Below are 15149 nucleotides of genomic sequence, written 5' to 3'. Positions count from 1 at the left end.
CGTGTGTTAGGATTATTTATAGATTTATAAAAACTGTTTCGGATAAAATTGTGATTACGTGTTTTCATTAAACCACAATTACAAAATTAGTTATAATACCCTTTTTTTAATATATGACATTTGATTTTGTGGCATATAAGTTCTGTTATAGAAATCGGCCGATTTTTCAAAAATCGCCGATAAATCGCTAAAAAATCGGTCAAAAATATTTGTTCGATTTGACCGATTTCCGATAAATCGCCAATTAATCATCCGAGTTTTCAAAAATCGTCCGATAAATCGTAAATCAGTACCTCAACCAAATAGTTCCGATTTCCGAAATCTGTAACACTGCTATAAGATTTAACCGCATAATTAAAATCATTTTTTTATAAAAAAATTTGAATAAAAATTTTGTTCTAGTACTTTTATCCACTTTTTTTTTAAAATATAATAACTCTACTTATTTATTCAAACCTTTTAAACATATGCCTCAAAAGTATAAAAAAATAGAGGGAGTAATAAATAAGCAATGCTAACTCAATTAACTTTGCTCCCTCACAATAGTGTGTTATTTAAGTTTTATCTAACATACTAGGATCTATATTTCAAGGGTTCAGATTTTTGGAAAATAGTTTAGTCTTTTAACGGAAAATATTGCGGAAGGTTAAAAAGATTTTCGTAGATCTGACCCTTAAAATAATGATCAAAGGACACAATTGTGAGGGATTAGTACCCTTCTCAATTTCTCCTATCATTGCCACCTCTAGACAACATTGTCATGTAACAAACCGAAGTTGAGTCATGCCTTCTTATAATGAGTACTATCATATCAACACCATCATCACCCTGATCTTCATGAATGAACTCATTTAACTAAAATTCCACTTTGTGACATTCCAAATCTGATTATTCTTGGAGATCATAAGCACATGGTTACTGCTAGAGTCGTACAGCTTATACAATTACATGCTTTGATTTAAACTCATGGCTTACATGCTTAAAGATACTTCCAACTTAGAAGTATAGTTTGGGATTGCTGCTAGCATGCTTTTGTTCTTGACAGGTTGCTGGTTCTGTCAAGAACATATAATAATAATTACTAAAACTCTAATTAGTAATTACTAATAACATAAGCGTATATAAACGGGTGATCAAACTTATAAGCTATAATTTTTTTGACATCCGCAATTTTTAACTTGGAAAACTTTGCAGAAGATGCACAGAGGCTATGCTATCAGAATATCCTGGGCAGAGAGTTACTTGTACCTTGAGGTCTATATATGTGTGTCTGAATAAATTGAAAAAGAAAAATAAACCCCAGAAACATATAGAAATCATTCTTTTACACCAAAAATCTTTGGCTCTCTGTAAATTCCAGCTTCTAAACATATTGTCGCTCAATGAACACTACATCATCAGACCCACCGTCAGATAAGTCATTTCCTAGACAGGTTTCTTGGTCAAGAGAAGGGAGAGTTTTGCGGAATGATTCCACATCTTCAGCTGCAAACCAGTTTTCAGACATCTGTGATGTATTTATCACCCAACAAAGAAAAAATAAACAATTATTTACGTTATATAAACTACTTTTGGAAGATAAATTCACTCAAAATATGGTTATTAGAACTTACAAAATTAGGGTTGTTGTCAGAGATACTAAAAGCTTCAGGGAAACTCTTTAGGAACTCAGTAATGTAGTAAAGAACATAGTATCCGCATTCCTTGTCCCCGGTCTGCTGTGGAACCTGAAAATTATCTAACTTCTTTAGGCCATCTTGCTAAATAAACTGTACATGGTTTTTGGCAGAAGCTTATATTACAATCAAGTTTTATCTTGAGAATTTGTATATTTATCGAGTAAAGGATCTTTAGATACTAAATTTTGTGGGCTTGTAGAGTTTCTAGTTTAACATAGATTGTAACAGGACTTGATCATGTTACATGTATCATCATATATATTATCTCACGGAGACACAACCTAACCTTGGGTAACAATAGAGGAATCTTGTCAATCTGCTTTTTACTTACTGATCTCCCCTCACCTTCATATATATCTAACAAAAACCTGAGAAATGAAAATAATAAGCACCAACATATAATTAATATATCTTAGATATATATATTTATATCTGTTTAATGAGATGATATAATAGATCAAGGATAATACTTTCTAATAAGTATTTCATGCTGCTGCAGAGGATTAGCATCACGCAATGAATCCAGCAGTAACACACAAGGAGTTGTGTTTGTGTCTTTTGACTGAAGATCTTCGCCCAAGTTACAAAGCATCAAAAGGCTCCAGTGTTTGCTGAGGGAGTGGCAACTCAGATTAGAAAAAAGAATAAACTATTGCTAAGCATACCAAATACAACATACTACTTACCATAGACAAATAGGCAGAAAAACATATTTCTTTGAAAATATTCTCTCCCTCCTGATCCATCTCAATGCCTTCTCTCTGTCTCCTTTTTGATACATTGCAAACCACAAACACTCGATGTAAGCACATGAATCCCTCTTCTCACTCGGAATTTTATGCCACAAATTCCTGTGCATTTCATACAAATTTACTCATAAGACATCGGATTCAAGGATAAGTTTGTGCCTTTTATTTTATTAACATTATTTAGAAAAGGAAGAAGAAATTACCCCAGGTACTTGTTAAGTACTTCGTCATCTAACTTCCCTTCTTGTCTGCCTTTTCTTACTCTTTTCCTTGCTAATCTATGAGCACGAGAAACATTTGCTGTTGTTTTCTCAGAATCAGAGGAGTCAGAGGCTACACTTTTACGATTTTTTCTTTGTTGTGGATGCTGAGATTTTTCACGTGCTGTGGAAGGGACTAAAATCTTTAGCTTGATTCACATCTCAACCAAGTCAGTTGCGAGTTCAACAATTTTAAGCATCATCAGTTTTGACATTAACATACGGACCAAGAAATTCCTTATTTACTAGATCAGATGTGTATATTAAGATTTAAGAATATTCAACCCAGGCCTGAATGCATCTTTAGATTGATTAAGGCAAAACCGAAGCCCAGACCTAAATGCATCTTTAGATTGATCAAGGCAAAACCCAAGCTGGCATTATACTATTTCAGGTAGTATAATTGAGCTCAACATTTTGATTAGGGGACTAGTTAATTCTCTTTTCAGTTAAACGGAAACATGATCTTGATAATCTATTGTGTGCCAAAAGAACTCCCCTTACCCAACCATAAAAGTGTACTGACAAAAAACCTTAACCAACAAATATTTTCAAGTATGCCGCAACACAGATCATATTTAACAAGCAAATGATAGAAGGATGCTAGTGTGTGTGATTGTATTCATATATTTTGTGCTTTAATCTGTTCGATAAATTACACACACACAACCAATTCCCAACTACGCATTACTTGCCTTGATCTGATACCAAAAGCTCAACTAGCTTTGGAACAAACCAAAGCTTAACTAGCTTTGGAACAAATTATTGATTTATAATCACTAAATAGCTTGAATAAAAATTATTTTGATTCGGAAACATACCAGAGCTGTTTGCTTCCGTAGGATGAACCCTCCCTTTTGATCGTCTGGGCTGCGGACCACTACTAACTTGATTCGCTGCCATTGGCCTCCCTTTTGAACGTTTGGTCTGAGGAACTTGACTTGCTGCCTGTAGTCCTATGACCACTGCCCGCCTAGCCTTCTCTCTTGGTAAGTCTGTAACTTGCTGCACAGACCCTTGACCTTCACTCCCTGTTAAAACACAAATCTCAACATTTCAAATCTTTACCATTACCAATCAGCACGTATTTCTCACTTACTGTACCCTCATATTAGACAAATCTCAATGACAACATAGAACATCAACAAGTAAATCATACAAGTGCAAAAAAATGTACAAGTTTTTTTTATATCATGTTTTTTTCGGGATAAGTTACTTTTTTCTGAAAAATAAAGCGAGAGCCGAGCAGAGTTGCATATTTATAAAACATTTGAGTTGATAATGAAACATGCCTTCGAATCGTTTGCTGTGATAAGTTAACATATTTGAGGACTGTTTTGAAGCATGAGTTTGTTGAACACAACCAGTAGTTTGAACTGAAAATTGTAAAGAGTGGAGTCAAGTGATGAGTTAACGTTGTAGTGATGATGATTTGGGCGGGACATTGAACCGTTTTATGGGGAAGTGCACGAGTTTCCACTTCGAGTGTAAAGCTTTTTTACATTCATTTATAATTCCATAGAGAATACGTATATCATAAACAATACTCTTAATAATGATCTAGTCTAGATCCCTTTTAATCAGTAATTATAATTGCCAAATAAGCTAGGTTTTTGCTTTCGCGTGCACAATACACCATGCTCGAAGCCTGCAACACTTTGGATTCGTTTTTTATTAAATGAGATAAATTAACTTCTTATAAGTTATAATTTAATTTAATTATAAATATACAAGTGAATTTATTTTTTATACCCAACAAGTCATCTTGCAATATTAGATGTATATAAAATATGTTCATTTTAACTGTTTCTAAATAGTTCAAGAGATCCGACAAATATATAAATAAATAAATAGTTCAAGAGATTAAAATGGTTAATACAAAGTCCTGAATTTTTTTAATTATTAAAATATACATAGTCTCTAAATATAATTGACTCACACATATTTTGTATTACCATTAATTTTGCAATGTTATGCATGTAAAATATATGTAGTAAAATTTAGATACATTATATTTTTTCAATTATATGTAACTATCTCATTCCATCCACAATCAGGGGTGTAATTCGAGTTGAAATTAGTCGAGTTCAAATTTATTTTACTGAGTCAAGTTTAACCCAAAAATAATCGAGCCCAAAAATTAATCGAACCCAAAAATTATGTTGGAACTTGACTTATAAAATAAACGAACCGAATTTGAGTTGTTCACGAATTTTCGAGTGTATCGAGTTTTTTTTATCAAGTTTTCGAGTTTATCGAGTTTTTAACGAGTTTTCAAACTTTTCGGATTTTTATCGAGTTTTCGGGTTTGATATCGATTTCATAAATAATATCCCAATTTATCATATTATTTTCAGTTACAACCTAAAAATATCTTTCGATCATTTAAAATGATAATTAAATTTCATAATAATACGTTTATATTTTCAATATTCAATTTTTTCAATCAATTAAATGATATTTTAATCTCATATATCAATATCAATATCTTTTATTTATTTATTTATTATCTTTTATATATATAAAGGAAAATCCCCAAGAGAGTTCTAAAATTGCTTCAATTATATTTATCCTTTTTTCTAAAGCTCCCAAACTTCAATTAAAAAAATTAAAACTTCCTTATTTAGGTCCTATATTTTAGAAAATAAAATCCAAATTCATATAGAAGTAGAAATAAAATAAAATTCAAGAATAAAAAACTTCCTTATTTAGCTCATATATTTTAGAAAATAAAATCTAAATTCATATAGAAGTAGAAATAAAATCCAAGTTTATATGGAAGTAAAATTTAATTAAAATTTTACTCAATTCAAGAATAAAGTTTTATTAAGATCCTATATATATGGGCATAAATAGGTTTTTTTTAAAAAATCTTTTGGTCGATTGATGATTCTTTCAACAATTTTATTAACTTTTTATTTTCTTCGTTTTGCAGGTACAAGAAATTACTTCTTCTTCTTATTTTTAAATCATAAGGGACTTATATGTAGACATAAATATGTTTTTATCCATATATTTGTTTCTATATAGATGTTCTGGTGGTGTAATAGCTCAACTTGGAGGTTAGTTAAAATCTCTACAGCATGTAATTTATGTTAAGCTATGTGTATAATAACATCTACAAGTTTGGATATAGGTTTATGTCAAACATCATTGTGCTTCGGGACACAACTAAATCCAATCTATTCATTACTTGTAAGACTTCATCTTTATAACTCATCTACACTTCTACACTAACAAACGAGTATGCACTTTATCTTTTTATATAATAAATATTAATATTTTATTGTAGATATGAAGGAGATATAATGAAAAAGACATGGAGTTCTTTTCTATTTCGAATGTGTTAATATCAACTTATTTTTCTATTGTATCTCGAATAAGTTAAAATAAGTTTTAATTATTACAAGTCTTTTCCATTTCGAATATGTTAATAGCATTTTTTTATATTTTATATATGTTAAAATAAGTTTTAATTATTATAGGTCTTTACTTACCTAAAATTTAGGACCTAAAATAGGTAATCTGTTTTTTAATATTCATTCCCAATTAGAACGAAATTCCGAGAAAATAAAATTTCATAATTGACTTTTTGACTCAGATTCTGAGCTGATTCGGCTGGATTTTAAATTCAAAACTACTTTTGAATTAAAGTTTTTCCCTAATCTTCGAGAATCGGGCTTCTAAAACTCCGGATATGACCCGAACAGTATATACTATGGCCCATAAAATTCGAATTTAAATCAAATTAAATTTCATATATTATTTTGTAAACAAATAAATTACAACAACTATATATAAATAAAATTTTTTCGAAAATGTATGATATTTCAACAATTCTCTGCATGCAAAGAGCCAGGAGGGACACACGGCCATGAGAGTTAAAAGGGTCGATAGACCCTCCATATACAAATCTTTAATATTGTTTACTATAATGCCCTTTTTAAAAAACAATTGCAGGCCGTCTTCTCTCGAGTGTATATAAAGATATTCAGTTCAATATTCTTTATTTATAGGGGTTTGCATCTTTTTATAAATACTTTTTGTCTAAATTGTAATAGTTTTTTTATTATTATTATATTTTGACGGGAGAAGGGCTCAAACTAAATTATATCTAAATAATAATAATATTTTTATTAGTATTTTGTTTGATGGGAGGCGGATCAAATTAATTTTATCTAAATTATAATATCTTTTTATTAGTATTATGTTTTCTTTTTATTAGTATTATGTTTGACAGGTAGATGACTCAAACTAAATCTTATCTAAATTTTAATAAATTTTTTATTAGTATTGTGTTTCACGGGAGGATGGCTCAAACTAATTTATTTCAATCATAATAAATTTGTATTAATATTATATTTGACGGGAGAGCGGATCAATTTTTTATATAAATTATAATATTACTTTATATAAGAATTTATTTAATTAGTCTTTCTTTTATTACAACAGGTGTCAAACTAACAAAATATAATAATTACTTCAATTATTATTGACTTAAGAAAATTTGATATAAACGGGTATCAAGAAAAAATATGTATGCAATTTTATTTTATTATGTATATTATAACGGGCGTCGGCCTAACAAAGCATGACACAAAATAGCTTATAATTATAAATAATTAACTTTTTATTTATTATAGTTCATATTTTTCTTAAATAATCTTCATATGAAATTTTTTAAAATATTATTTAGGATCGCTGCGCAGCGCAGCTTTGTCGACTAGTGTACTTTCAACCCAGAATATAAATTAATTTAAAATTAAGCCCATGGGAGCTCATAAAATATTTATCTGTAGACGAGGTTTGGCTAGTCGACTAAGCCGCGCTACGCAACGGCATAGTAACATATTTCTCAAAATTTCAAATAAAGATTTTTTAGTTAAAATATCAGAAAATATATATTAAATCATATTAGTTAGTGATGATAAAGTGGTACAAATTAGATATGTACTTACAATTGAATAAATTATTTACACAATTGTGTATACCTATTTTGTGTCAAGTTTTATTAAGTTTTATTAGGTTGATATCCGTCATAATAAACAAATATAATAATACGTATTAAATTTTTAATATTCGAATTTTAAAGAAAGAAGATATGCGAATTAATAAAGGAGAGACTTGGGTTTATAAAATAAGGATTCAAATTATTATTTAATATATATTATAAATTTAATACATATTGTTATATTTGTTTATTATGACGGATTTCGACCTAAGAGCAAGTCGAGTGCTAGGTGCAAAATACTTATAACCATTGCTATAGTTTGGCACCAAAAAGTATTTTTTGGTGCTAAAATAAAAATTGGACTCCAATGCTAGTTTCATAACTAGTTTCAAACTAGCATCAAAACCCGTGCGAGGCACGGGTCATGTTCTAGTATAAATTTTAAATTTTCGAGATTTTGTGGTGTGTGCGATATTCATTATTTGGTGATGAATATGTTGTACTTTAGCTATATAATTATCTAATTATAGATGAAAACTATCCATATTTGAAATATTTTTGTTTTGCGAAATGAGTAGTGTAGATACTTAATAGTATATAAGATTGTGCACAATGTTTATAAACCGACTTACTTGTGTTTTTGGGCCATGTTTGCAAAGTATAAGAGACACATTGATAACAAAACTGTGGACAAAAAATTTCTTTATGTACCCAATTCATAAAATTAGAGTTTTTTCCAGCTTACGTAGTTTCATCCATCATACATATCAGTTCTTGTGTGAAATATTTATTGGTACATGATGTGATTTTGGTTTGAAATGTGTATTAATACATGATAGTCCATTTGTCAAATTTTCTTCTCTATAATTGGGTTGATGTGTCCCTGATGTTCTTCATCGATTCAACATATGTGGGAATATTGTTTGCATTTCACTAAAGGTATGCGCTACTTTATAATCTAATCTAACTTGCTTGTTTTATTTTAAATCATAAAGTAATATAATATAATTTGAATAAATAAATACAAAAAATACTGTGTTTAAATATTTTTGATAAGTTATAATAATTAAAATACCAAATATTTCTATAATACACGACACGCGCACACGCGTATCACGTGTATGAATGGAAACATAAGATTAGGTGGGCACATGATCTGATTTAATATGTAGTAGTTTATTATTATTATTTAACACTAATTTGAAATATAGTCCATCTATATATTATATATAATTTATTCATACTATAATGTGAAATAATATTATAATCCGAATTAAGATATGTAAAACTAAAACTATGATAAAAAATTGTTAATAAATCATAAAAACAATACCAAATATTTTTTTCATTCACGCGGCACACACACATACATATCATGTGTATGATTGAAAACACAAGTAACGTAATTTTCGGTGCAATTATTTATGTATAGTAAATTTTCATTATTATTTTATTTTTATACTAAATTAAATAATTTAGAATTGTATAAAGAGACCTTATATGATACATAATATATTACAATCTCAATCAATAAGTATACAAATTTGATCAATATTAAAATATGTTAATGGAAACACAATAATTAAACTATCAAAAATTTCTTCATTTATGCGATATGCACACTCTTATAATTTGTATGATATAATACACAAATGAGTGATTTTCAATTGGTTAGAAAATGTCTAAATTAGTGTATATACTCGATTTCGAAAGCCCTAAATATTAATTATATTTTTAAAAGTAAGCACAATGATAAGTTCGTCATTATATTTTTATTAATGCGACACTTACACATACATATAATTTACATGATTAAAAAGACATGTGAGTGTTTGGTCTAGTGGTAGGAGATGTGCAATCTAGTGTACGACTCAAGTTCGAATCCATTTAAATAATTTTAAAAAAAAAATTGTAAGTCTAATGAAAATTTAGACATTTTAAACTGAATAAATTGTCTTAATATATATATGAAATAAAATGTCTCTTGAACAAATAGCCCCATGTTGGGCTATCACGGGTCATTATCTAATAATGTTTTAGAATACATAGCGTATAATTTAAAAAAATTTAGTTTGTGCCGATTTTGTTAGAAATAAAGTATATAACCCCTAATAATTTAAAACAAAGTGTACGAAAAATATCAGCGGAAATAACTTATTCTCAATCATTTTCTAGCCCGTTGACTAAATTCGAAAGTAAAAAAAAATACATTTTAGCTTGATAAAGCTCTAACATCATTTGTAAAAAACGGTCAAATTTTGAGTATTTTTCAGAAATTAAGTGACATTCTGATGCTGAGTTCAGAATAAGCTCAAATATATTAGTCCAAATAAAAATTTGAAATAGTTTTACCCGTAAGTACACAAAATAGTACTCGGTTTATCTTATTATTGTTGACTTTTATAAATTTACAGTCAATTTGATTAAATGACTAAAGTAGCAAATATAAAAAGAAATATATGATTAAAATTTGGAGAAAAATGAGTTATATGAGCACATAGTGTATTTTAATAGTCTAATTTTTTAATCAATTTCTGTAATCATAAAAATACCCATGCATTTAGGAGCATTAAGCCCTGAAAATATTCGTTAGTCACAATATATATAATTCCAAATATTAACTTCTTCAAGACACACAATCATATCTAATATGTGTATGATTAACAACATATATGGTTGCGTGACTTAGTGGTATTATGTTGTGTAGATTATTTTTAAGACCGGGTTCGATTCCCACTAAAAGCATAGCAAATGTAAAAAAAGACAGATAATTAAAAATTATTCGTTAGTCACACTAGATATAATACTAAATATTAATTTCTTCAAGACACACAAGCATATCTAATATGTATATGATTAACAACTCATATGATTTAGTACCTTAGTGGTATGTTGTTGTATAGAGTATTTGCAAGACCGGAGTTCGATTCCCACCAAAAACATTTTTTTATAAATGGTAACTATAAGAGCAATTTAGAAATTTCAAGTTAAATAAAATGTCTCACCATTTAAATTGATTAAAATGTCTCACCAATGCCCTATGTTGGGCTAAGCATAGCAAATGTAAAAAAAGATAGATAATTAAAAATTATTCGTTAGTCACAATAGATATAATACTAATTATTAACTTTTTCAAGACACACAAGTATATCTAATATTTATATGATTAACAACTCATATGATTTAGTAACTTAGTGGTATGCTATTGTATAGAGTATTTGCAAGACAGGGTTCGATTCCCAACAAAAGCATTTTTTTACAAATGGTAACCATAAGGGCAATTTAGACATTTCAAGCTAAATAAAATGTCTTACCATTTAAATTGATTAAAATGTCTCACCAATGTCCTATGTTGGGCTATTATATAATAATAATAATAATATATTTTCATAAATCTTTTAATTTTTACTTAATTTAATATTATTTTGATACTTTAAAATGTACTGGACAACAATTATTTAACTTTTTCCCTCCATTCGTAGTTATAGATCCTTGGTTTCAAATATAATACCGATGATGCATATTTACATCTAAGTATGACACCCTTTTGGAGTTGAGTATTTTTGTATTTGGTGTTATAATATAGCAATAGCACCAAAATAGCATTGTATTGCACTTGCTCTAATAAAACTTTGACACAAAATCGGTATACAATTGTGTAAATAGTTTATCATATTCTAAGTACATATCTAATTTGCACCACTTTATGGTCACTAATTAATATTATTTAATATATTTTTTTTTTGATTTATTAATTAAAAATCTTTATTTGAAATTTTGAGAAATATATTACAAGGTCATTGTGCGGCGCGGCTTTGTCGGATTAGTCTTTATTATTATCTTTATTATTATATATATATAAAGAAAAACCCTCAGGGGCTCCAAAATCGTAAATATATAGAAATCAATATTATTTATAATTTGTTTATTCGAATTATTTTGAATTAATAGGAAATATAATAAATATTTAGAAATCAATCATATTTAGAATTTGTTCATTCGAATCATTTCGAATTAATAAGAAAGATAATAAATCTTTAGAAGTCAATTCTATCTAGAATTTATTTAAACAAATTTTACCTTTTTCTCAAATAACTTGGATTCTATCTAGAAGTCATTTCTATCTAAAATTGAATAGAGTTTTAATTAAATTCTACTTCAATATAAACTTGGATTTTATTTCTACTTCAATATGAGTTTGGATTTTATTTATATAGAAGTTTATATAAAATAAAAAATTTCCTTATTTAGCTAATATGTTTTAGAAAATAATATCCAAATTCATAATAAAGTAGAAATAAAATCTAATTTTATATAAAAGTAGAATTTAATTAAAATTCTATTCAATTCAAGAGTTTGTATCGAAGTAGAAAAAAATAAAATCCAAGTTTATATAGAATATAAAATTTACTTATTTAGCTTCTATATTTTAGAAGATAAAATCCAAATTCATATTTAAGTAAAAATGAAATCCCAGTTTATATAGAAGTAAAATTTAATTAAAAATCTATTCAATTAAAGAATAAAATTTTATTAAGATTTTATATACATATATAGTCATAAAATAGTTTTTTTTTAAAAAAATAAACTTTATTCTTGAATTGAATAGAGTTTTAAATAACTTCTAATCCTATATAAACTTGGATTTTATTTATACTTCAATATGAATTTGGATTTTATTTTCTAAAATATAGGAGCTAAGTAAGGAAATTTTCCATTCTATACAAAGTTTGATTTTATTTTATTTCTACTTCTATACAAACTTGGATTTTATTTTATAAAATATAGAACCTAAATATGGAAGTTTTAATTTTTTAATTAAAATTTAGGAGCTCTAGAAAAAAGTTAAATATGATTGAAGCGATTCTGGAGCTCCCGGGGGTTTTCCTTTATATATATAATAATAATAAAGAAGATAATAATCAATCCTATTTAGAATTTATTTATTTGAATTATTTCCAATTAATAGGGAAGATAATAAATATTTAGAAATAAATCATATTTAGGATTTGTTCATTCAAATCATTTCAAATTAATAGGAAAGATAATAAATATTTATAAGTCAATCATATCTAGAATTTATTTAAACAAATTTTTATCTTTTTTCTCAAATAATTTAAATCATAATTTTCTATTTAAATTTGAAGTTCACTAAAAAATTGGAACTTTCTTATTTAGGTCCTATATTTTAGAAAATAAAATACAAGTTCATGAAGAAGTAGAAGTAGAAATAAAATCCAAGTTTACATAAGGTTATATAGAGTATAAAATTTCCATATTTAGGTTCTATATTTTAGAAAATAAAATCCAAATTCATGTAGAAGTAGAAATAAAATTCAAGTTTATATATAAGTATAATTTTCTCTCAAATCATTTTATTCTATTTTTCAAATTTTCTCAATTTTTTAAATTAAAAATTATTAAAAACTACAAGTAACTTATATTGTCCAAACCTTTCTACGCAAGTTTTATAATGACATATTTAAATTTCTAAACTTTCTACCCAAATTTTTAATATATTCTCCTAGATTTTCTACGCAAGTTTTATAATGGCATATTTAAATTGCTAAACTATTTACGCAAGTTTTATAAAATATTCTCCTAAATTTTTGGGAATTTGTTTTATATCCTACTTTTTTATTCTTATTTCTATTTTTACTACCCCAATTAATGTGCTTTTTACTATTACTATTTTTCTTACACGCACAAGCTTTTATTGCTGTACATACGGTCCACTAGGTTTCGTTTTTCAAAAATACGATAGTGGAGTTAGAGTACTGGAGTTTAGAGTAGTGGTTGGGAGTTGAGGTGCTCAGACTCACTGTTTCATTGCTTGTAACCAAACCTCTCATCAGCGAAGCTCTCATCAGCGAAGCTCATCAGTGAAACTCTCTCTCTAGCGAAACTCTCTCTAGCGAAGCTCTCTCGCTCTCACACCTGCTCTGTTTTGCTGGTTAATCAGGTGAAGTGTTATGAATCCCTAAATACCTCTGATTTCTTCGATTTTTGTTTTTTAAAACCCTAAATACCTTAATTTCGGATAATATGTTGCTTTATAACTTGTTAAGTTTAAATGAAGTTGCATGTATATACCTTAATTTCTGATTTTGCTTGTTAGGTTTTGTTGATTTGGAACTGTAGAATGGGTTGTATATAAAGTAACAAATATGTTTATATATCATGTGATGTTGCATATGAGGTTTGTAAGTTGCAGAGGAAGTTGCATTTTAGGTGAATATTTCTAGTGTTGAGGCTACTGATTTAGGATTTAATTGCTTTTGGTTAAGTGGCCCCGTAGGGGCACTCATTGAAGTTGCAATCAGGATTTAAAAATATTTTAAGAGGATTTTAGAAGGATTATTGTTAAAATGGATTAAGTTGATCATAAGGTTGCATATTAGAATGTTAAATTGCATATAATGTTGCTAATGTTTAAGCCACATATAATGTAACTTAAACAACTGTTTTTCATAAGTTATTTATGCACACACGAGACCATTCTGAAATATGTGAATGACATGTTTAGGATCTATAGTCAGTTGGTGTATAAAAGTTGTGATACATTGCAGGGCACATTGAAAAATGGATGAAAGAACCCTGGAAGAATAGACTGTTTCTCAGTGCATTACAGGGATATTTATTTGGGATGTTGCAAACCCTCTATACTTCAGGGTAGTAAGGCATCTACAAAGGCCATTTAACATGAATCTGGATATTATAGAAATCCAGATTCGTTTTAACAATAGTCTGCGAAGAGCTCTAAGAATCCACAAATGCTGGATCAATTTCACCTTCTGGATGACTTTGACACCTTCAGTTGAGGGATTTAGATCTAGATTTAGGTTTCATGTAATGGATCATCTAGATCAATTAGGAGTTATTTCAATTAATAATGTAATTAGGGAAGCTCGATATTTTTATGTTAAATATGAAAGATATGTTGTACAAGTTATGCAAAAAGAATCAATACAATTTATGCTTTAAGTATATTGTAATTGTTGAGCTTTATATGTGTTGAAAATTGTTGAGATTTTGCCTCTTTTAAGTTACATTTACGACTATAAGTGGGTATGAAGTTGCATGTAATGTTGCAAATGATAGTACTGTGTTGCATGTGTCTGGCCTTGTAGGTTTATAATGGTGCATACGAGGTTCTCTTCGGTATCTAGGTCTCCTTCGGAGTGTGCTTCTGCTTCAAAGGGGAAATCTAAGATGAGCCCAAAGGAAGTTGCAATGAAAAAGTCGAAGTTAAAAGGGGAATGGGAAGAAGGCGAACTTTACAATTCAAGATAACATGATTCCACCTCCTAAGGTACTGTATTTTTTTCGCATACTAGTATGATGTTGATTATATATTTGTATTCATTATTTTCTATTTTATAGGGGACGCAGTATGTTATTCCTGTTAAAGAGCATAGGACAGCGAAAATTAACACCAATAATAAGTATGATCTAATTAGTGATTTACTGAAAACATTATCTGTAAAGCAGCTTGACGATCTTCGTGCTT

At 28.1% G+C, this 15149-nt stretch overlaps 1 long non-coding RNA gene across 1 annotated transcript; it reads right to left on the bottom strand.

Annotated features, from left to right (window-relative positions):
* Nucleotides 1-1613: 1613 nt before the first annotated feature.
* On the bottom strand, nucleotides 1614-2279 carry LOC141659645 (uncharacterized). Its single transcript, XR_012549843.1, has 3 exons — nucleotides 2150-2279; nucleotides 1966-2047; nucleotides 1614-1727 (listed from the first exon to the last, which is right to left on the bottom strand). It is a non-coding gene; the product is annotated as an uncharacterized LOC141659645 (long non-coding RNA).
* Between the last annotated feature and the right edge of the window lie 12870 nt (nucleotides 2280-15149).

Source organism: Apium graveolens, chromosome 5, assembly GCF_009905375.1.
Source record: "Apium graveolens cultivar Ventura chromosome 5, ASM990537v1, whole genome shotgun sequence".
In the NCBI taxonomy this organism is placed as follows: domain Eukaryota; kingdom Viridiplantae; phylum Streptophyta; class Magnoliopsida; order Apiales; family Apiaceae; genus Apium; species Apium graveolens.
Note: the sequence above shows the minus strand (reverse complement) of the source record. Positions and strands in the feature narration are given on the sequence as shown.